At 52.2% G+C, this 21,866-nt stretch overlaps 1 protein-coding gene across 2 annotated transcripts in view; it reads left to right on the top strand.

Moving 5' to 3' along the window:
• HOOK2 (hook microtubule tethering protein 2) overlaps positions 1-21,866 on the top strand; it is a 108,474-nt gene that overhangs the window by 3,618 nt on the left and 82,990 nt on the right. The gene's annotated exons all lie outside the window — the stretch shown is intronic.

Raw genomic sequence — 21,866 nt, 5'->3', positions numbered from 1 at the left:
TGATCGCAGCGGCTGAGTAAGTTCTGAGCTACTCAGGAACTGCACAAACTATTTTTGTACCAGTCGGCTGCACATGCGATCGCACACTTGCACAGCTAACATACACTCCCCTGTAGGCGGCGACTATCTGATCGCAGGGCTGCAAAAACTAGCTAGCGAGCGATCAGGTCTGAATTAGGCCCACTGAGTGCAGCTCATCCATAGAGCTATCGCAGAACTCGCTGCACATAGGAAGTCATACAGTCCCATGTTCTACTGCCTCCCATGTGTAATCTACACTGTATTCTGAACTCGCTGTAAAGTAGTAGTCACATGTATTTGATTTTTCTTTCTCTGACGTCCTAAGTGGATGCTGGGACTCCGTAAGGACCATGGGGATTAGCGGCTCCGCAGGAGACTGGGCACAACTAGAGAAAGCTTTAGGACTACCTGGTGTGCACTGGCTCCTCCCACCAAGACCCTCCTCCAGACCTCAGTTAGATTCTTGTGCCCGGCTGAGCTGGATGCACACTAGGGGCTGTCCTGAGCTCCTAGAAAGAAAGTATATTTAGGTTTTTTATTTTACAGTGAGATCTGCTGGCAACAGACTCACTGCAGCGAGGGACTAAGGGGAGAAGAAGCGAACCTACCTAACAGGTGGTAGTTTGGGCTTCTTAGGCTACTGGACACCATTGGCTCCAGAGGGATCGACCGCAGGACCCGACCTTGGTGTTCGTTCCCGGAGCCGCGCCGCCGTCCCCCTTACAGAGCCAGAAGCATGAAGAATCCGGAAAATCGGCGGCAGAAGACTTCGGTCTTCACCAAGGTAGCGCACAGCACTGCAGCTGTGCGCCATTGCTCCTCATGTACACCTCACACTCCGGTCACTGATGGGTGCAGGGCGCTGGGGGGGGCGCCCTGAGGGCAATATATGACACCTTGGCTGGCAAATCTACATCATATATAGTCCTAGAGGCTATATAGATGTAAAATTACCCCTGCCAGTATTCCAGAAAAAGCGGGAGAAAGTCAGTTGAAAAAGGGGCGGGGCTTCTCCCTCAGCACACTGGCGCCATTTTCTCTTCACAGTGCAGCTGGAAGACAGCTCCCCAGGCTCTCCCCTGTAGTTTTCAGGCTCAAAGGGTTAAAAAGAGAGGGGGGGCACTAAATTTAGGCGCAATATATGTATACAAGCAGCTATTTGGGGAAAAATCACTCAGTTATAGTGTTAATCCCTGCATTATATAGCGCTCTGGTGTGTGCTGGCATACTCTCTCTCTGTCTCCCCAAAGGACTTTGTGGGGTCCTGTCCTCAGTCAGAGCATTCCCTGTGTGTGCGCGGTGTGTCGGTACGGCTGTGTCGACATGTTGGATGAGGAAGGTTACGTGGAGGCGGAGCAGAGGCCGATAAATGGGATGTCGCCCCCTGTGGGGCCGACACCAGAGTGGATGGATAGGTGGAAGGTATTAACCGACAGTGTCAACTCCTTACATAAAAGGCTGGATGACGTAACAGCTGTGGGACAGCCGGCTTCTCAGCCCGCGCCTGCCCAGGCGTCTCAAAGGCCATCAGGGGCTCAAAAAACGCCCGTTACCTCAGATGGCAGACACAGATGTCGACACGGAGTCTGACTCCAGTGGCGACGAGGTTGAGACATATACACAATCCACTAGGAACATCCGTTACATGATCTCGGCAATGAAAAATGTGTTACACATTTTCTGACATGAACCCAAGTACCACATAAACGGGGTTTTATTTTTGGGGAGAAAAAGCAGCCAGTGTTTTGTTCCCCCATCAGATGAATGAGGCGCTCACACGTTTGTCAAAAGGTGGCACTGCCGTCTTAGGATATGGCCACCTTGAAGGAACCTGCTGATAAAAAGCAGGAGGCGATCCTGAAGTCTGTATTTACACACTCAGGTTATATACTGAGACCTGCAATTGCCTCAGCATAAATAGGGCTGCTGCAGCGTGGTCTGATACCCTGTCAGATAATATTAATACGCTAAGACAGGGATAATATTTTGCTAACATTGAGCATATTTAAGACGTTGTCTTATATATAAAGGATGCACAGAGGGATATTTGCCGGCTGGCATCCAGAATTAATGCAATGTCCATTCTGCCAGGAGGGTATTAGAAACCCGGCAGTGGACAGGTGATGCTGCCTGTAAAAGGCACATGGAGATTCTGCCTTATAAGGGTGAGGAATTGTTTGGGGATGGTCTCTGGGACCTCGTATCCACAGCAACAGCTGGGAAGAATTTTTTTTACCTCCGGTTTCCTCACAGCCTAAGAAAGCACCGTATTTTCAGGTACAGTCCTATCGGCTTCAGAAAAGCAAGCGGGTCAAAGGCGCTTCCTTTCTGCACAGAGACAAGGGAAGAAGGAAAAAAGCTGCACCAGCAGCCAGTTCCCAGGATCAAAAATCTTCCCCCGCTTCCTCTGAGTCCACCGCATGACACTGGGGCTCCACAGGTGGAGACAGGTGCGGTAGGGGCACGTCTCAGGAACTTCAGGGACCAGTGGGCTTGCCCACAGGTGGATCTCTAGGTTCTGCAAATAGTATCACGGATACAGGCTGGAGTTCTAGGCGACTCCCCCTTGCCGTTACCTCACATCAGCCTTGCCGGCTGCCCTCGGAGAAAGGTAGTACTGGCGGCAATTCACAAGCTGTACTTCCAGCAGGTGAAAGCAAGGTACCCCTCCTTCAACAAGGCCGGGGTTACTATTCCAAAATGTTGTGGTACCGAAACCAGATGGTTCGGTGAGACCCATTCTAAAATTGAAAGCCTTGAACACTTATATACAAAGGTTCAAGTTCAAAATGGAATCGCTCAGGGCGATTATTGCAAGCCTGGAGAATTTCATGGTATCACTGGACATCAAGGATGATTACCTGCATGTCCCTATTTACCCTCTTCACCAGGAGTACCTCAATATTGTGGTACAGGATTGTCGTTACCAATTCCAGACGTTGCCGTTGGTCTGTCCCCGGCACCGAGGTATTTACCAAGGTAATGGCCGAAATAATTATCCCGTACTTGGACGATCTCCTTATAAAGGCGAGGTCCAGGGAGCAGTTGTTCGGCAGAGTAGCACTATCTCGGGAAGTGCTACAACAGCACGGCTGGATTCTGAATATTCCAAAGTCGCAGCTGGTTCCTACGACGCGTCTACTGTTCCTGGGTATGGTTCTGGACACAGAACAGGATAAAAAGGGTTTCTCCTGGAGGAGAAGTCCAAGGAGTTGTTGTCTCTAGACAGAGACCTTCTAATACGTATACAGGTGTCGGTGCATCAATGCACGCGAGCCCTGGGAAAGATGGTAGCTTCTTACGAAGAAATTCCATTCGCCAGGTCCCATGCAAGGATTTTCCAGTGGGATCTGTTGGACAAGTGGTCCAGGTCGCATCTTCAGATGCATCGGCGGATAACCCTGTCTCCAAGGGTCAGGGTGTCGCTGTTGTGGTGGCTGCAGAGTGCTCATCTTCTAGGGGGCCGCAGATTCGGCATACAGGACTGGGTTCTGGTGACCACGGATGCCAGCCTTCGAGGCTGGGGGGCAGTCACACAGGGAAGGAACTTCCAAGGCTATGGAAAAGTCAGGAGACTTCCCTACACATAAATATTCTGGAACTGAGGGCCATTTACAATGCCCTAAGTCAGGCTAGACCCCTGCTTCAACACCGGCCGGTGCTGATCCAGTCAGACAACATCACGGCGGTCGCTCATGTAAACCGACAGGGCGGCACAAGAAGCAGGATGGCGATGGCAGAAGCCACAAGGATTCTCCGATGGGCGGAAAATCATGTGTTAGCACTGTCAGCAGTGTTCATTCCCGGAGTGGACAACTAAGAAACCTCCACCCGGGAGAGTGGGGACTTCATCCAGAAGTCTTCCAAATGATTGTACACCGTTGGGAAAGGCCACAGGTGGACATGATGGCGTCCCGCCTCAACTAAAAGTTACAAAGATATTGCGCCAGGTCAAGGACCCTCAGGCGATAGCTGTGGACGCTCTGGTAACACCGTGGGTGTACCAGTCGGTGTATGTGTTCCCTTCTCTGCCTCTCTTACCCAGGGTAATGAGAATAATAAGAAGGAGAGGAGTAAGAACTATACTCATTGTTCCGGGTTGGCCAAGAAGAGCTTGGTAACCAGAACTCCAAGAAATGATCTCAGAGGACCCATGGCCTCTGCCGCTCAGACAGGACCTGCTGCAGCAGGGGGCCTGTCTGTTCCAAGACGTACCGCGGCTGCGTTGACGGCATGGCGGTTGAACGCCGGATCCTGAAGGAAAAGGGAATTCCGGAGGAAGTTATCCCTACGCTATTTGAAGCTAGGAAAGAAGTGAACGCAAATCATTATCACCGCATATGGCGGAAATATGTTGCGTACTGTGAGGCCAGGTAGGCCCCAAAGGAGAAATTTCAGCTAGGTCGATTTCTGCACTTCCTACAGTCAGAGGTGACTATGGGCCTAAAATTGGATTCCATTAAGGTCCAGATTTCGGCTCTATCGATTTTCTTCCAAAATTGAACTGGCTTCACTGCCTGAAGTTCAGACTTTTGTTAAGGGAGTGCTGCATAGTCAGCCCCCGTTTGTGCCTCCAGTGGCACCGTGGGATCTCAACGTGGTGTTGGATTTCCTGAAGTCGCATTGGGTTGAGCCACTTAAATCCGTGGAGCTATAATACCTCACGTGGAAAGTGGTCATTCTGTGGGCCTTGGCGTCGGCCAGGCGTGTATCAGAATTGGCGGCTTTGTCATACAAAAGCCCTTATCTGTATTTTATATGGATAAGGCGGAATTGAGGACTCGTTCCCAATTCCTTCCTAAGGTGGTATAATTTTTTAATGCGAACCAACCTATTGTGGTGCCTGCGGCTACTTGGGACTTGGAGGATTCCAAGTTACTGGATGTAGTCAGGGCCCTGAAAAGTATGTTTCCAGGACAGCTGGAGTCAGGAAAACTGACTCGCTATTTCTCCTGTATGCACCCAATAAGCTGGGTGCTCCTGCTTCTAAGCAGACGATTGCTCGCTGGATCTGTAGCACGATTCAACTTGCACATTATGCGGCTGGACTGCCGCACCCTAATTCTGTAAAAGCCCATTCCACGAGAAAAGTGGGCTCTTCTTGGGCGGCTGCCCGGAGGGTCTCGGCTTTACAACTTTGCCGAGCTGTTACTTGGTCGGGTTAAAACATTTTTGTTAGAGTCTACAAGTTTGATACCCTGTCTGAGGAGGACCTAGAGTTTGCTCATTCGGTGCTGCAGAGTCATCCGCACTCTCCCGCCTGTTTGGGAGCTTTGGTATAATCCCCATGGTCCTTACGGAGTCCCAGCATCCACTTAGGACGTCAGAGAAAATAAGATTTTACTCACCGGTAAATCTATTTCTCGTAGTCCGTAGTGGATGCTGGGCGCCCATCCCAAGTGCGGATTGTCTGCAATACTTGTTTATAGTTATTGCCTAACTAAAGGGTTATTGTTGAGCCATCTGTTGAGAGGCTCAGTTATATTTCATACTGTTAACTGGGTATAGTATCACGAGTTATACGGTGTGGCTGGTATGAGTCTTACTCGGGATTCAAAATCCTTCCTTATTGTGTCAGCTCTTCCGGGCACAGTATCCTAACTGAGGTCTGGAGGAGGGTCTTGGTGGGAGGAGCCAGTGCACACCAGGTAGTCCTAAAGCTTTCTTTAGTTGTGCCCAGTCTCCTGCGGAGCCGCTAATCCCCATGGTCCTTACGGAGTCCCAGCATCCACTACGGACTACGAGAAATAGATTTACCGGTGAGTAAAATCTTATTTTTAAATAACAAGTGAAGCACTTTTAAGTATATATCTGAATTTTCTTGGATGTCCTCCTTAATGTTTGTATCTACTTTTCAATATATCTCTGGGGGGCACAACATATGGCTTCCACTTAGAGGTAGACTCTCAGTACGTCATGTGATAACGGGAATCTAGGGTGTGGGAGGAATTTACAGTATATAGGACAGAGCTCAAATGGATGTTCCAAAGCCTCTCTGCTCACTACATCATACCCCATGTGACTGTGGTTGCCATGGTAGTCACGTGACACTGCATAATTTGAAATCCTTAATAACTGTCTGAGCAAATCCGCAAAGCTAAAATGGTGTTTGCAGAGATTCTTCTTATGGCCTGTTAGCAGTTTACCATGACCTCTTGGTGCACCCTATGCCTCTGTGACATTGCTGGTTCTTGTGGGATTGATCGATCTTGTCCTTCATAGATATCCCTTCTAATAGCCGCCTACTAAGCACAGCTGAGGCAAACAGTGCTGCCTTTGTGTGTGTTACTGATTTCCCTATCTGGATGGTTATCTCTCTGCTCCGTGCCTGGCTATGCAGTCTCACTCCTTTACCTCACCCGCACTTCCTCCTTACCTGCTGTACAGTCCCAGGAAAAATCCCCAGTTACCACTAGGCCGGGGCACTGGACACAGCGGAATGTTTTATTCTCCTCACTTGGCCAAAAAGCTGCTACGTGGTCCTTTCCGCTTGTGCCTTATGCTTTACTGGTCCTCTGAGACACAGTTTTTTTTTTTTTTGCACAAAGAGTTTTAAGAGTCCTTAAAACTATAAGAATAAACCTCTGTAACATAAAGACAACCACTGTGATCAGATAACTCGGGTTGGGTAATAAAACTGATGCCGAAACCTCTGCTCTTGCCCACTGCCATCTCTAACGCGCTTTCTTTTCATACTTTGCTTGCCGTGTGACAGTACAGGGATTGCGTCTGGTGCAGTCCCTGCACCAGGGTATAGGACTGGTGCAGTTGCCTGCTGCTACTGATGATGGCTATTTGAACAGTCCTATAGATCGGGGTGGAATACCAGTGAGTAGTTCTGTGATTGCATTGCGAATGTTATTTGCAACCAACTTGCCTGCAATTGAGTTCCCCCCACAATCCTTTAGTGTCCTACCATCTCCCGTGTAGAGCTTCCAGTTCAGCCTGTCTGCAAGCGTTACATTCCCATCTCTTTCCGGGGCCCCTCATCAGTGAATGATACGTCTCTAGGTGCTTTGTATTTCTCCTACCCTTGTTCTCTGTTTCAATGGTTTGGGCGCGGTATCCGGAATCTGGTTCGACACCCATTAGGTTGACACTAGAAATAGGTCAACACGACCATTAGGTCGACATGCAAAAAATAAAAGGTCAACATGAGTGTTTCACATTTTTTCTCATACGTCCTAGAGGATGCTGGGGTCCACTTCATGACCATGGGGTATAGACTGTTCCGCAGGAGCCATGGGCACTTTAAGACTTTTCAATGGGTGTGAACTGGCTCCTCCCTCTATGCCCCTTCTCCAGACCTCAGTTTTAGAAATGTGCCCAGGCAGACTGGATGCACTCTAGGGGAGCTCTACTGAGCTTCTCTGAAAAGACTTATGTTAGGTTTTTATTTTCAGGGAGGACTGCTGGCAACAGTCTCCCTGCTTCGTGGGACTGAGGGGGCAGAAGTAGGAACCTACTTCCTAAAGAGTTTCATGGCTCTGCTTCTGGCTGACAGGACACCATTAGCTCCTGAAGGGAACTGAACGCTAGCCGTGTCTAGATGCTCACTCCCACAGCACGCCGTCACCCCACTCACAGAGCCAGTAGACAGGTGAGTAGAAGAAGACATATCTTCAATCAAGAAAAGTGACGGCTGAGGTACAGCGCGGCTGGCGGGAGCGCAGCGCGCCATTGCTGCCCACACACACAGGCACTGCAGGGGGGGCGCCCTGGGCAGCAAAAACACCTCTATAAACTGGCAAAAAGGGGGCAAAAGATGCCCAGGCACAGCCCTACCCCCGCCAGTATAAATATTATGAAAAGTTTGAGGTAAAAAGGGCGGAGCTTCTTCCTCAGGCAGCCAGCACACTGCTCAGTGCCATTTTCTCTCTTCTCAGGCTGCAGAGACATCGCTGGTCCTCCTTCACTTCTGACTACAAGTATCAGGGTGCAAAACAGAGGGGGCCACAAGTGAATTTGGTGCTTTACAAGTGTGTTTTACTGTGTAAAAAGCGCTGCATGTCAGTGGGCATTCTGTGTTCACAGGCATTAGATACTGGCGCTGGGGTTGTGAACTGGCTGCTCCTAAACTGTGTCCCTCTGACAGATTTTACTGTGGGTCTGTCCCCTATAAGTCCCAGTGTGTCTGTGAGTGTGTTGTACACGTGTGTAAGACATGTCATAGGCAGGGAGTTCCTCCCTGGAGGAAACCATTTTAGGGACACAGAAGTGTAATGTGGTGGTGCTGCCGGCACAACAAGAGCCTGCATGGGTGAAAGAAATACGTGATGGTATGCATCATATCAATAGGAGATTAGAAAAGTCTGAATCTCATGCTGACTGCTGGAGAAAATCTGTGGAGGATGTGATTTTTCAGGGCTCTGTTTTTCCATCCGCAGGCGACCCCTCTGGGTCACATAAGAGACCATTTGTGAATACTGATACCGACACGGACATTGATTCTTCTGTCGACGATAGTGACTCCAGAGAAATAGATCATACATTGGCAAAAAATATACAATATATGATTGTGGCTATAAGGGAAGTTCTGGAAGTCACGGAAGCCACTCCTGTACCTCAGGAGAAGGCTTATTTCTATAAAGAAAAGAAATCTAAGGTCACTTTCCCTCCTTCCCACGAGCTTAATACACTCTTTGAAGGGATGTGGGTGAATCCCGAAAAGAAATTTCGTATTCCCAAGAGAATTCAGATAGCTTATCTTTTCCCGGTGGAGGACAGGAAAAAATGGGAGTCACCCCCTGTGTTAGACAGTGCACTGTCCAGGTTGACAAAGAAGGTAATTCTCCCTGCACCTGGCACGGCTTCACTAAAAGAGCCGGCAGACCGAAAGATGGAAACTACATTGAAATCCATTTATGTTGCCAATGGTACGCTGCTCAGGCCCACAATTGCTTGCACGTGGGTGAGTCGCGCTATTGAAAAATGGTCAGAAATTTACACGATTGATAAAGATGAGATACTCCTTAAATTAGGGAATATCAAAGACGCTGCCGCATACATGCTAGAAGCGATGAAAGATCTGAATCTCTACTTGAAACGATTCAAGTTCAAAATGGAATCACTGAGGGCAGTGATTTCCAGTCTGGAGGAGGGGGACTACATGGTGTCTGTAGACATAAAAGATGCTTACCTGCATGTTCCCATTTATCCTCCTCACCAGGCTTATCTGAGATTCACGGTTCTGGATTGCCATTACCAATTCCAGACGTTACCTTTCGGTCTCTCCACGGCGCCGAGGGTATTCACCAAGGTGATGGCGGAGATGATGGTTCTCCTGCGTCAAAAAGGAGTCAATATAATTCCTTATCTAGACGATCTCCTGATAAAGGGGAGATCCAGGGAGCAGTTGTTACAAAACATCACACTCTCCCTGTCAATACTCCAACAACACGGTTGAATCATAAATTACCCAAAGTCACAGTTGGAACCGACGACAAGATTGTCTTTTCTCGGGATGATTCTGGACACAGAAGTTCAGAGAGTATTTCTTCCGGTGGAAAAGGCTCTGGAAATCCAGAAAATGATAAAAGAGATATTGAAACCATCAAGTGTGTCGATCCATCAGTGCATTCGGTTGTTGGGGAAGATGGTGGCGGCCTACGAGGCCATACAGTTTGGCAGGTTGCATGCCAGGGTATTCAAGTGGGACCTGTTGGACAAGTGGTCAGGATCCCACCTACACATGCATCGGAAGATAATCCTGTCGTCAAAAGCCAGGATTTCGCTCCTGTGGTGGCTACACAGTTCTCACCTACTAGAGGGACGCAGGTTCGGGATTCAGGACTGGGTCCTGGTAACCACGGATGCAAGTCTCCGAGGCTGGGGAGCTGTCACTCAGAGAGAAAGCTTCCATGGAAAATGGTCAAGTCAGGAAGCCTGCCTTCACATAAATGTGCTGGAATTGAGAGCCATTTACAACGCCCTTCAACAAGCGGTACGTCTTCTTCAAGATCATTCCGTGCAGATCCAGTCGGACAATGTAACAGCAGTCGCGTACATAAACAGGCAGGGCGGAACGAAAAGCTGAGCGGCAATGGCAGAGGTGACGAAGATCCTCCTCTGGGCAGAAAAACATGTGAAGGCTCTGTGGGCAATTTTCATTCCGGGAGTAGACAACTGGGAAGCAGACTTCCTCAGCAGACACGATCTCCAGCTAGGAGAGTGGGGCCTCCACCAAGAAGTCTTCACAGAGGTGACAAGTCTTTGGAGAGTTCCTGAAGTAGACATGATGGCATCTCGTCTCAACCAGAAGCTTCAGAAATATTGTTCCAGGTCGAGAGACCCTCAAGCAATAGCAGTGGATGTGCTAGTGGCCCAGTGGGTGTTCCGGTCGGTGTATGTCTTCCCTCCACTTCCGCTGATCCCAAAAGTGCTCAGGAACATAAGGAGAACAAGAGTTCGAGCAATCTTCATTGCCCCATACGGGCCAAGGAGGGCTTGGTACCCAGATCTTCAGGAGTTGCTCATAGAAGATCCTCGGCCTCTTCCTCTTCGCGAGGACCTGCTGCAGCAGGGGCCGTGTGTGTGTCAAGGCTTACCGCGGCCACGTTTGACCGCATGGCTGTTGAGCGCCGGATCCTAGCCCGTAAGGGTATTCCCAAGGAAGTCACCCTTATTCAGGCCAGGAAAGGAGTAATGTCGAAACATTACCACCGTATTTGGAGAAAATATGTGTCTTGGTGTGGATCCAAGAAGGCTCCCATGGAAGAGTTTCAGTTGGGACGTTTTCTGCAGGCTGGTGTGGAGGCGGGCCTCAGATTGGGGTCAATCAAGGTCCAGATTTCGGCCTTGTCAGTGTTCTTCCAAAAACAATTGGCCTCTCTTCCAGAGGTTCAGACCTTCGTGAAAGGGGTTCTGCACATCAGCCTCCATTTGTGCCTCCAGTGGCACCATGGGACCTTAATGTGGTGTTGCAGTTCCTTCAATCAGATTGGTTTGAGCCTCTACAAGAGATAGAGTTGAAGTTTCTCACTTGGAAAATGGTGATGCTTTTGGCATTCGCAAGGCGGGTGTCTGAGTTGGGGGCCTTGTCTCACAAGAGCCCTTACCTGATCTTCCATGAAGATAGGGCAGAGTTGAGAACTCGTCAACATTTTCTTCCAAAGGTGGTTTCATCTTTCCACATAAACCAACCTATTGTGATGCCAGTAGTTACTGACACGTTCACTGAGTCAAAGTCTCTAGATGTGGTTAGGGCTTTGAAGATTTACGTCGCTAGAACAGCTCGAATACGGAAAACAGAGTCTTTGTTTGTCCTGTATGCTCCCAACAAGATTGGGTGTCCTGCTTCCAAGCAGACTATTGCTCGTTGGATCAGAGGTACGATTCAGCAAGCTCATTCTATGGCTGGATTGCAGTTACCGGCATCTGTGAAGGCCCATTCCACTAAGAAGGTGGTCTCATCCTGGGCGGCTGCCGGAGGGTCTTGGTATTGTAACTTTGCCGAGTAGCTACTTGGTTGGGGTCAAACACATTTGAAAAATTCTACAAGTTTGACACCTTGGCCGATGAAGACCTCAAGTTCGGTCAATCGGTGCTGCAGGGTCATCCGCACTCTCCCGCCCATACTGGAGCTTTGGTATAAACCCCATGGTCATGAAGTAGACTCCAGCATCCTCTAGGACGTATGAGAAAACAGGATTTTGATACCTACCGGTAAATCCTTTTCTCCTAGTCCATAGAGGATGCTGGGCGCACGTCCTACTTTACCTGCAGTTTTTTGTTATTAGATACACAAGTTGTGTTATATTAGTTTCAGCATGTTGCTGTAATTGATTCATGCCTGTTGGCGTGTGTTCTGTTGAATGCCATGTTTTGCGGCATGGTTGAGGTGTGAGCTAGTATGTATCTCACCACTAATTTAAAGTAAATCCTTTCCTGAAACTGTCCGTCTCCCTCGGCACAGTTCCTATAACTGAGGTCTGGAGGAGGGGCATAGAGGGAGGAGCCAGTTCACACCCATTGAAAAGTCTTGAGTGCCCATGGCTCCTGCGGAACAGTCTATACCCCATGGTCATGAAGTGGACCCCAGCATCCTCTACGGACTAGGAGAAAAGGATTTACCGGTAGGTATCAAAATCCTGTTTTTTTTTTTTTTTTTTACTTTTTCATACTTTACAATCCACGTGGACTACAATTGGGAACGGTAACCTGGCGAGCCGTGCGAGGGGACACGGGGCACTAATTGGCGTTCCCGGTCACTTTACGTAGAAAACAACGGCATAAAAACATGAAAATCTCATGTCAACCTTTTTTTCACGTCGACCTAATGGCTGCGTCGACCTAGCCACTGTTGACCCTAAGTCCCATACCCTTTGGGCGCTTCAGTTATATATCTCTGAAACAAACTATTGTATTTCCCTCAGGTAATCATTACCGTTAATGCACCGTAGTATCTCTGAGTGTAATACGGTAATGCCACTTTCTCTAACGTCCTAAGTGGATGCTGGGGACTCCGTAAGGACCATGGGGAATAGCGGCTCCGCAGGAGACTGGGCACAAAAGTAAAGCTTTAGAACTACCTGGTGTGCACTGGCTCCTCCCCCTATGACCCTCCTCCAAGCCTCCGTTAGATTTTTGTGCCCGAACGAGAAAGGTGCACACTAGGTGGCTCTCCTGAGCTGCTTAGTGAAAAGTTTAGTTTTAGGTTTTTTATTTTCAGTGAGACCTGCTGGCAACAGGCTCACTGCATCGAGGGACTAAGGGGAGAAGAAGCGAACTCACCTGCGTGCAGAGTGGATTGGGCTTCTTAGGCTACTGGACATTAGCTCCAGAGGGACGATCACAGGCCCAGCCATGGATGGGTCCCAGAGCCGCGCCGCCGGCCCCCTTACAGAGCCAGAAGACAGAAGAGGTCCGGAAAATCGGCGGCAGAAGACGTCCTGTCTTCAACAAGGTAGCGCACAGCACTGCAGCTGTGCGCCATTGCTCTCAGCACACTTCACACTCCGGTCACTGAGGGTGCAGGGCGCTGGGGGGGGGGCGCCCTGAGACGCAATAAAAACACCTTGGATGGCAAAAAATGCATCACATATAGCTCCTGGGCTATATGGATGAATTTAACCCCTGCCAGAATACATAGAAAAACGGGAGATAGGCTCCGCCCCCTTATCGGCGGCCTTATCTCCTCAGCACACTGGCGCCATTTTCCCTCACAGCTCCGTTGGAGGGAAGCTCCCTGGCTCTCCCCTGCAGTCACTACACTACAGAAAGGGTTAAAAAAGAGAAGGGGGGCACTAATTACGCGCAGTATTAAAGATACAGCAGCTATAAGGGGAAAAACACTTATATAAGGTTATCCATATATATATATATATATATATATATATATATATATATATATATATATATATATATAATAGCGCTCTGGTGTGTGCTGGCAAACTCTCCCTCTGTCTCCCCAAAGGGCTAGTGGGGTCCTGTCCTATATCAGAGCATTCCCTGTGTGTGTGCTGTATGTCGGTACGTTTGTGTCGACATGTATGAGGAGAAAAATGATGTGGAGACGGAGCAGATTGCCTGTAATAGTGATGTCACCCCCTAGGGGGTCGACACCTGAGTGGATGAACTGTTGGAAGAAATTACGTAACAGTGTCAGCTCTGTATAAAAGACAGTGGTTGACATGAGACAGCCGGCTACTCAGCTTGTGCCTGTCCAGACGTCTCATAGGCCGTCAGGGGCTCTAAAGCGCCCGTTACCTCAGATGGCAGATATAGACGCCGACACGGATACTGACTCCAGTGTCGACGGTGAAGAGACAAATGTGACTTCCAGTAGGGCCACACGTTACATGATTGAGGCAATGAAAAATGTTTTACACATTTCTGATAATACGAGTACCACCAAAAAGGGGTATTATGTTCGGTGAGGAAAAACTACCTGTAGTTTTCCTGAATCTGAGAAATTAAATGAGGTGTGTGATGATGCGTGGTTTTCCCCCGATAACAACTGATAATTTCTAAAATGTTATTGGCATTATATCCTTTCCCGCCAGAGGTTAGGGTGCGTTGGGAAACACCCCCTAGGGTGGATAAAGCGCTCACACGCTTGTAAGAACAAGGGCTCTACCCTCTCCTGAGATGGCCGCCCTTAAGGATCCTGCTGATAGAAAGCAGGAGGGCATCCTAAAAGGTATTTACACACATACTGGTGTTATACTGCGACCAGCAATCGCCTCAGCCTGGATGTGCAGTGCTGGGTTGGCGTGGTCGGATTCCCTGACTGAAAATATTGATACCCTAGATAGGGACAGTATATTATTGCCTATAGAGCATTTAAAAGATGCATTTCTATATATGCGTGATGCACAGCGGAATATTTGCCGACTGGCATCAAGTCTAAGTGCGTTGTCCATTTCTACCAGTAGAGGGTTATGGACACGACCGTGGTCAGGTGATGCGGATTCCAAATGGCATTTGGAAGTATTGCCTTATTAAGGGGAGGAGTTATTTGGGGTCGGTCTTTCAGACCTGGTGGCCACGGCAACAGCTGGGAAATCCACGTTTGTACCCCAGGTCGCCTCTCAACATGAGAAGACGCCGTATTATCAGGCGCAGTCTTTTCGTGGGTGTGGCCGGAGAGCCCCAGCCACGAGGCAAATGGCCGCCTGCGGCACTGAAGGGGTTAACCCCTAGTGCCCGGCGCCATTTTTAAAGACAAAGGGGCGCTTGGCGCCAAATTTGAATTGTGTTGGGCGCTAGGCGCCGTGTTTGTAAAAATATGTTTAAATTGTAATTTTAAACTGTGCCGTGGTCCCGGACCTCTCCGGAGACCACGGCAGGGAGGACAGCCCCCCGGCGCGCTCAGCAGTGTGTGCGTGCCGGGGGAGAGGAGGCAGCCGCTGACCACCGGAGTCCGGGAGCTCCGCTCCCGGCAGCGGTCAGTGTAGCCCCGGGCGCACTGGAGTGTGCGCGCCGGGGAGAAGGGTGAGCGCTGCGGCTGGGAGCTCGGCTCCCGCTGCAGTGCTCTCTGTGAGAGCCGCCGCTGGGGGCCGGGAGCTCTGCTCCCAGCGCCTCAGCCCAGCACGGGTGGCCAGCCGCAGCAGCCGGGACGGACGTCCCGGGCTGCTAGCCGGCGAGGGGGGTGCGCTGCAGCTCGGCTCCCCGCCGGACGCTGCAGCGAGGCTACCAGACAGGCGCCGCTCATGGGGGACCAGGCTAGCCGGCTCCCTAGCGGCGTGGGTGAAAGTAGGCTGCCCAGCAGGATGGTGAGCGCTGGGGTCCGGGAGCTACGCTCCCGGCGCCTCAGCGCTGAAACAAAGCCAGAGTCACGGCGGCCGGGACAAGTGTCCCGGGCCGCCGGGCTTAGGTACAGGGGGGTGCGGCGAGGCCACTGATTAGTGCCACCCTGGGGGGACAGGGAGAGCCAGCTCCCTGGAACCCCAGAGGCAGAAAAGCAGGCTGGAGGATGGGGGAAGCCAGCCCCATACCTCCAGCACTGAGAGGGAGAGCCCTAGCAGCCAGGCTGCAGGGCTAGGGAAGCACAGCAGTTAAATAAAACATTGTGTAAAATAAGGACATACAGTGTGTTGTAAGGCACTGCAGTGCCTGAGTATGTAGAGTCTGTGCAGGGCACAGGCTCAGTGTATAGTTACAGGGAAATGTACAGTGTGATTTAAAATGTAATGTATTTAAAGAGAAATTGCACTTACTTGATTGTGTGTCCCAGGAGGGGGGAATCCATGGCTGTGCAGGCTGATGGATTCTCCCAGACCTTTTCCCTAAAAACGGAATGCTTTCCCATCCAGCCTCACAGTTCCAATGGGCACAGGGAGAAAGAGAAGCAGCTTAGCTATAAAACAAGCTGAGTGGTTTCTTGGAGCTCCATGGAGATCAGCCGTAGTGGCCAGGAAACCTGGACCGGGGAGCCAGGCTGCCCAGCTCTGGAGCCCAAATCCAGGCTGCAGGCAGTGAGAGGGGTCCCGGGCAGGTTTCTGGAAGTCAGTTTAGGAGGGAAAAACTTCCCCCCAGCCAGACTGAACGGCACCGGGGAGTGCCCTGACTCTCCCAGATAGGAGGGTCAAAGGAGACCGACCACTCCCCACTGTCCATAGGGAACAATGTAAAGGTGTGCATGAGACCAGAGCATGCACAGCTCATGGGTAAACATTGATTGGTTGTGCACCACAGGGCGGGCTTACCCCCTGTGGTAAGGGGTCTTGGAGAGGGATAAAAGAAGGGCAGTTGGCCCATAGGAGTGTGTATTGTAACATCTTCTTCTGCTGAAACATCTTAATTGTATGCTGTTGCCCCTAGCAATAGGGAGGAGCCTTTTTAAAGGTTATTTGAGCAATAAACACCTTTGCCTCAAGAAGACTGCTTCATCTTGTGACCAACAGGGTTAGGCCAAACCTAGCCCCGTCCTCCGGCTGTCCAGGGAAGCACCTGACGTCTCCAAGCTCCGCCTTCCGCCAGCTACCGGTAGAGGCCTAGCAAGTGGCTAGTGGGGATTCGTCGACACCACACAGGTGTGGTAAAGCAGTGCGTCGGCACATACAGAGCAGAACCGTGGTTCCAAACGCCACGGCAGGTTAGGAGTTTGGTGGTGGCAGCGAGAACCCGCCCACAGCGCAGTGGGTGGAGTCAGTAACAGGCGGTTACTGACGGTAAGCGGGAATCCCCTATGTGGTCAGGCCTCGTGCGGCTTGACCTTCCATTCTGTGTGCAGTCAACGGGACGCGGAAGCTGCGAGTGCTTCCGTACGGTATCGTCCTGTCACAGAAATTGGTGGCAGCGGTGGGATAATCCCAGGCGGCTTTTCATCACCCGATTGGAGAAGCCGAGTTACTCAGGAGAGGAGTAACTGCAGCGCAGGAGAACGCACAAGATGGCGGAATTCAGCGGAATGTCCAAGGAGGATCTGGAGATCGTATGCCAGGGGAAGGGTGTGGAAATCCCTTTCAACGCGTCCAGGAGCGTCATGCAGGCGGCGCTCAGAAGCGTGGAGGAGTCTCATCGGGCGGAGGTGGAAAGCACTGACGGCGTCAGCAACGCAGAGGACGGCCCAGCAGTGGACCTTCATGAGGAACCGGTGAGAACCACAAGCCCCTCCCTCTCTCACAACAGCCATGTCTCCCAACAATCCCTAGCAGGGCCAGGATCCCAACGTCCCAGGGGGGGCGGCCCGGATACCCTAGCAGATCGGCTAGCGGAATTGGGGGAAAGGGCAACAGAGCAAGAACGCTTGATCATCATCCAGATGTGGCGTGATGAGCGGGCACCACAGGCCGTGGTACCCCGGGAGCCGTTGTCAGCTGTTGTACACAGATCAGGACGAGTTCAGTTTGCCAAGTTTGCAGACAGTGATGGGGACATTGATGGACATTTGCAAGTTTTTGAACGGACTTGTAAACTACATGATCTACCCAAGTCAGAGTGGGTGAGACACCTTGTGCCCACTCTGCATGGAGAGGCCTTGGAGGCCTATCGAGGAGTGGCGACGGAGGACTGTGGGAACTATGACGAAGTCGAGAAGGCCCTCCTCCAGCGATTCTTCATCACTCCCGAGTCTTACAGGAAGAAATTCAGAGACTTGCCTAAGAATCCTAGCAGCACCCATGAGCAGTTCGCCACCCAGCTGCGGCAGTACGTGGTGAAGTGGGTGAAGGATTCGGAAGCCACTACATGGGACGCACTGATCGACCTGATCTGCAGGGAGCAGTTCTACCGCAGGTGCGCCCAAGAAGTGAAGGAGTGGGTGCTAGATCGGGAGCCACCCAGCTTAAAGATGGCTGCCCAATTAGCCGACAAGTATGTGGCAATTCGGCCACGGGGGCAGAAGCGCCCCGCCAGCAGCCAGCTCCAACAGACTGTACCACCAAGGGGACCCCCCTCTTCAGCTCATCACCCCCAAAGACAAGCATCTTCCAACCCGGGTGCTCTTGGCCAGCAACCGCACCGCAGCGTCCCTGCAACTGATCAGAGATCATCGGTGCCACGACTGGAGAAGAAGTGCTACGGCTGTGGGAAAATCGGACATCTGAGGATGAACTGTCCTGCATCCCAAGCACCCCAGACTCGTGCCCCAAATCCGAGTGCTGGAGCCCGGATCGCTTGTTTGACGAGAGGAGATGAGCCTACAGAGACTGTTCCCCCTCCAGTCAGTCCGATGGAGTGTGGCGAGAGACAGGTGCACTCTGCGGAGAGAGTTACCTGCATGGCCAAACAGCCCCTACACAACATGTGGAGGCACCTGCAGCCAGTCCACGTGGGACCCCTGCAGGGAGAAGGCCTAAGAGACTCTGGGGCCTCAATCACTGTGGTGAGCCCCCACCTCATAGATCCTGCTGCAGTATTGCAGGGTCGCACTGCCACGGTCACCCTGGCAGAAGGAACAGAAAAAGCGGTTCCCATGGCAAGAGTCTACCTGGACTGGGGAGCTGGACCAGAGTTGCGAGAAGTTGCCGTCATGGATGGTCTCCCAACTGATGTGGTCCTAGGAAATGATCTGGGTGGTGGGATCGTCACTATGTTTGTTGGCGCCATTCCCCGGAGTCAAGTTCCAAACCCACCGTTGACATCAGCTACTCCAGCACAGCCCAGCCCAGAGGAAAAGACTACAGCTGCTAGACAACTGCCAGCACAGCCAACCACAGCATCAACCAGCCCAGAGGAAAAGATTACAGCGGCTAGATCAGTACATCGACCCCGCATGCCTTTTGCCTCTGGTATGCCCACGTCCACTAGCAACGCAGAGGATGTCGGTTCCAGCTCGTTTGATCCTGTGGGGGTGCCCAATGATGTTCCTGACCCAAGTGGTTTGCCAACTCCGGCGGTGAGTATGAGAAACCACACTGACTTTTCCATGACTGACCCCTACCAGACTGACCCTAGTAGTCCCCACCTAGATCCCCCTGTAGTGTGTCCCAATTTAGGAGAGATTGAGGGCCGCAGGCAGGAGTTTAGGGAGGCTCAACTCTCTGACCCATCCCTGAAAGGCATGAGGCGCCACTCTGGCAGCGGCCTTGACAGGGTTGGGGCAGGAAGTTTGACCGGGCGGGAAGGGTTAAGGTACAGGGTAGACAGGAAAGTGGGAGGGGATAGACCAGATAGGGAATGTGTCCAACTGGTCCCCTCAGGGAACGTTCCTGCGCAACCGGTGTCGGTTGCCAGCGAAACCCCTTTGGACAGCAACCCGGAAACAGACCGTACCCTGAAGTGCCTGATACAGAGCTTACCCTGGTCTGGAATGTCGGATGACGCCCAGACCACATGTAAGGCTGGTGCCATGCGTTGGCAGCCGGGGCACTCCAGCGGTTGTGTTGTCTCTGGGCCTCTGCCCATAGGAGAACCCTTGCAGCAAGTTGCTGTGGACATAGCAGGTCCCTTGCCTGTGCACAGTAGATCGGGGAAGACACGCAGCCTCCCTGTAGTGGATGCCACACAGGATCCAGAGGCTGGTGGTCTGGCCGCCATCACTGTGGCACAGGTAGCGGACGAGGAGGGAAGAGTAGGCCTAGGTGACAGGGTAGGTTTCCCGAGTCATAGGTCGACAGAAGAGGATTGGAGGGCAGGTCTGACAGTTAGGGCAGACAGTTGCCAGATAGGTATGACGGAGGTGCAGTGCCTGGGGCACCATGTGGGAGGAGACAGGGGTAGGCCCAACCCAGAGGGGGTGGAGGCAACCAGAGGCTGTCCCCGACCCACATCACCCAGACCGGTACTGACCTTAGAACCTGTAAGGCCCTACGGACATGTTGTCATTGACTTTAGTCCTGTAGTGAACCCCTTGACAGAGATGGCTAGGAAGGGCATTCCCAAGTCAGTGGACTTTGCACCCGCTTGCGAGTTGGCATTCCAGTCATTGAAGGAGGCTCGGGTACCCGCTCCAGTGCTGATGGCGCACATTCTTGACCAGGACTGTGTGTTACGAACTATTGCGCCACTGCACGGACTGGGAGCAGTACCGAGCCAGAAAGAGCCATATGGGCAGGAGCACCCTGTGGCCTGTTTGAGCAGAAAACTGCTATTGTGGGAGGTGGGGTATGCCACAGTTGGGACACCGTGGGTGGCACTTGTTTGTAACCGGCCCCCCACCGTGGTGACTTACCACCTACCTGTTAGGTGGCTGCAACCGACCTTGGGGGAATTGGACAGACTTTTGTGGTGGAGCCTTGAACTTGGACTTCAGGTGGACTATTTGAACATTGTGCACCCACGAAGAGAGGCCCACTACACTATGGATGAACTGTCTAGGCCAGAGCCTACACCCCCCAGGTAGCGTCCCCTTCACCCCAACGGACTGCGGGACCAGGACCCAAATCGTTGGGACATGGGTCCCTGGTTGACCCGCTTGAATGGGGGGGGAGGAGTGTGGCCGGAGAGCCCCAGCCACGAGGCAAATGGCCGCCTGCGGCACTGAAGGGGTTAACCCCTAGTGCCCGGCGCCATTTTTAAAGACAAAGGGGCGCTTGGCGCCAAATTTGAATTGTGTTGGGCGCTAGGCGCCGTGTTTGTAAAAATATGTTTAAATTGTAATTTTAAACTGTGCCGTGGTCCCGGACCTCTCCGGAGACCACGGCAGGGAGGACAGCCCCCCGGCGCGCTCAGCAGTGTGTGCGCGCCGGGGGAGAGGAGGCAGCCGCTGACCACCGGAGTCCGGGAGCTCCGCTCCCGGCAGCGGTCAGTGTAGCCCCGGGCGCACTGGAGTGTGCGCGCCGGGGAGAAGGGTGAGCGCTGCGGCTGGGAGCTCGGCTCCCGCTGCAGTGCTCTCTGTGAGAGCCGCCGCTGGGGGCCGGGAGCTCTGCTCCCAGCACCTCAGCCCAGCACGGGTGGCCAGCCGCAGCAGCCGGGACGGACGTCCCGGGCTGCTAGCCGGCGAGGGGGGTGCGCTGCAGCTCGGCTCCCCGCCGGACGCTGCAGCGAGGCTACCAGACAGGCGCCGCTCATGGGGGACCGGGCTAGCCGGCTCCCTAGCGGCGTGGGTGAAAGTAGGCTGCCCAGCAGGATGGTGAGCGCTGGGGTCCGGGAGCTACGCTCCCGGCGCCTCAGCGCTGAAACAAAGCCAGAGTCACGGCGGCCGGGACAAGTGTCCCGGGCCGCCGGGCTTAGGTACAGGGGGGTGCGCCGCTGCGTGCGGCGAGGCCACTGATTAGTGCCACCCTGGGGGGACAGGGAGAGCCAGCTCCCTGGAACCCCAGAGGCAGAAAAGCAGGCTGGAGGATGGGGGAAGCCAGCCCCATACCTCCAGCACTGAGAGGGAGAGCCCTAGCAGCCAGGCTGCAGGGCTAGGGAAGCACAGCAGTTAAATAAAACATTGTGTAAAATAAGGACATACAGTGTGTTGTAAGGCACTGCAGTGCCTGAGTATGTAGAGTCTGTGCAGGGCACAGGCTCAGTGTATAGTTACAGGGAAATGTACAGTGTGATTTAAAATGTAATGTATTTAAAGAGAAATTGCACTTACTTGATTGTGTGTCCCAGGAGGGGGGAATCCATGGCTGTGCAGGCTGATGGATTCTCCCAGACCTTTTCCCTAAAAACGGAATGCTTTCCCATCCAGCCTCACAGTTCCAATGGGCACAGGGAGAAAGAGAAGCAGCTTAGCTATAAAACAAGCTGAGTGGTTTCTTGGAGCTCCATGGAGATCAGCCGTAGTGGCCAGGAAACCTGGACCGGGGAGCCAGGCTGCCCAGCTCTGGAGCCCAAATCCAGGCTGCAGGCAGTGAGAGGGGTCCCGGGCAGGTTTCTGGAAGTCAGTTTAGGAGGGAAAAACTTCCCCCCAGCCAGACTGAACGGCACCGGGGAGTGCCCTGACTCTCCCAGATAGGAGGGTCAAAGGAGACCGACCACTCCCCACTGTCCATAGGGAACAATGTAAAGGTGTGCATGAGACCAGA

Source organism: Pseudophryne corroboree, chromosome 6 (assembly GCF_028390025.1).
Source record: "Pseudophryne corroboree isolate aPseCor3 chromosome 6, aPseCor3.hap2, whole genome shotgun sequence".
NCBI lineage: Eukaryota > Metazoa > Chordata > Amphibia > Anura > Myobatrachidae > Pseudophryne > Pseudophryne corroboree.
This window is presented reverse-complemented; position numbering and strand designations above follow the sequence as displayed.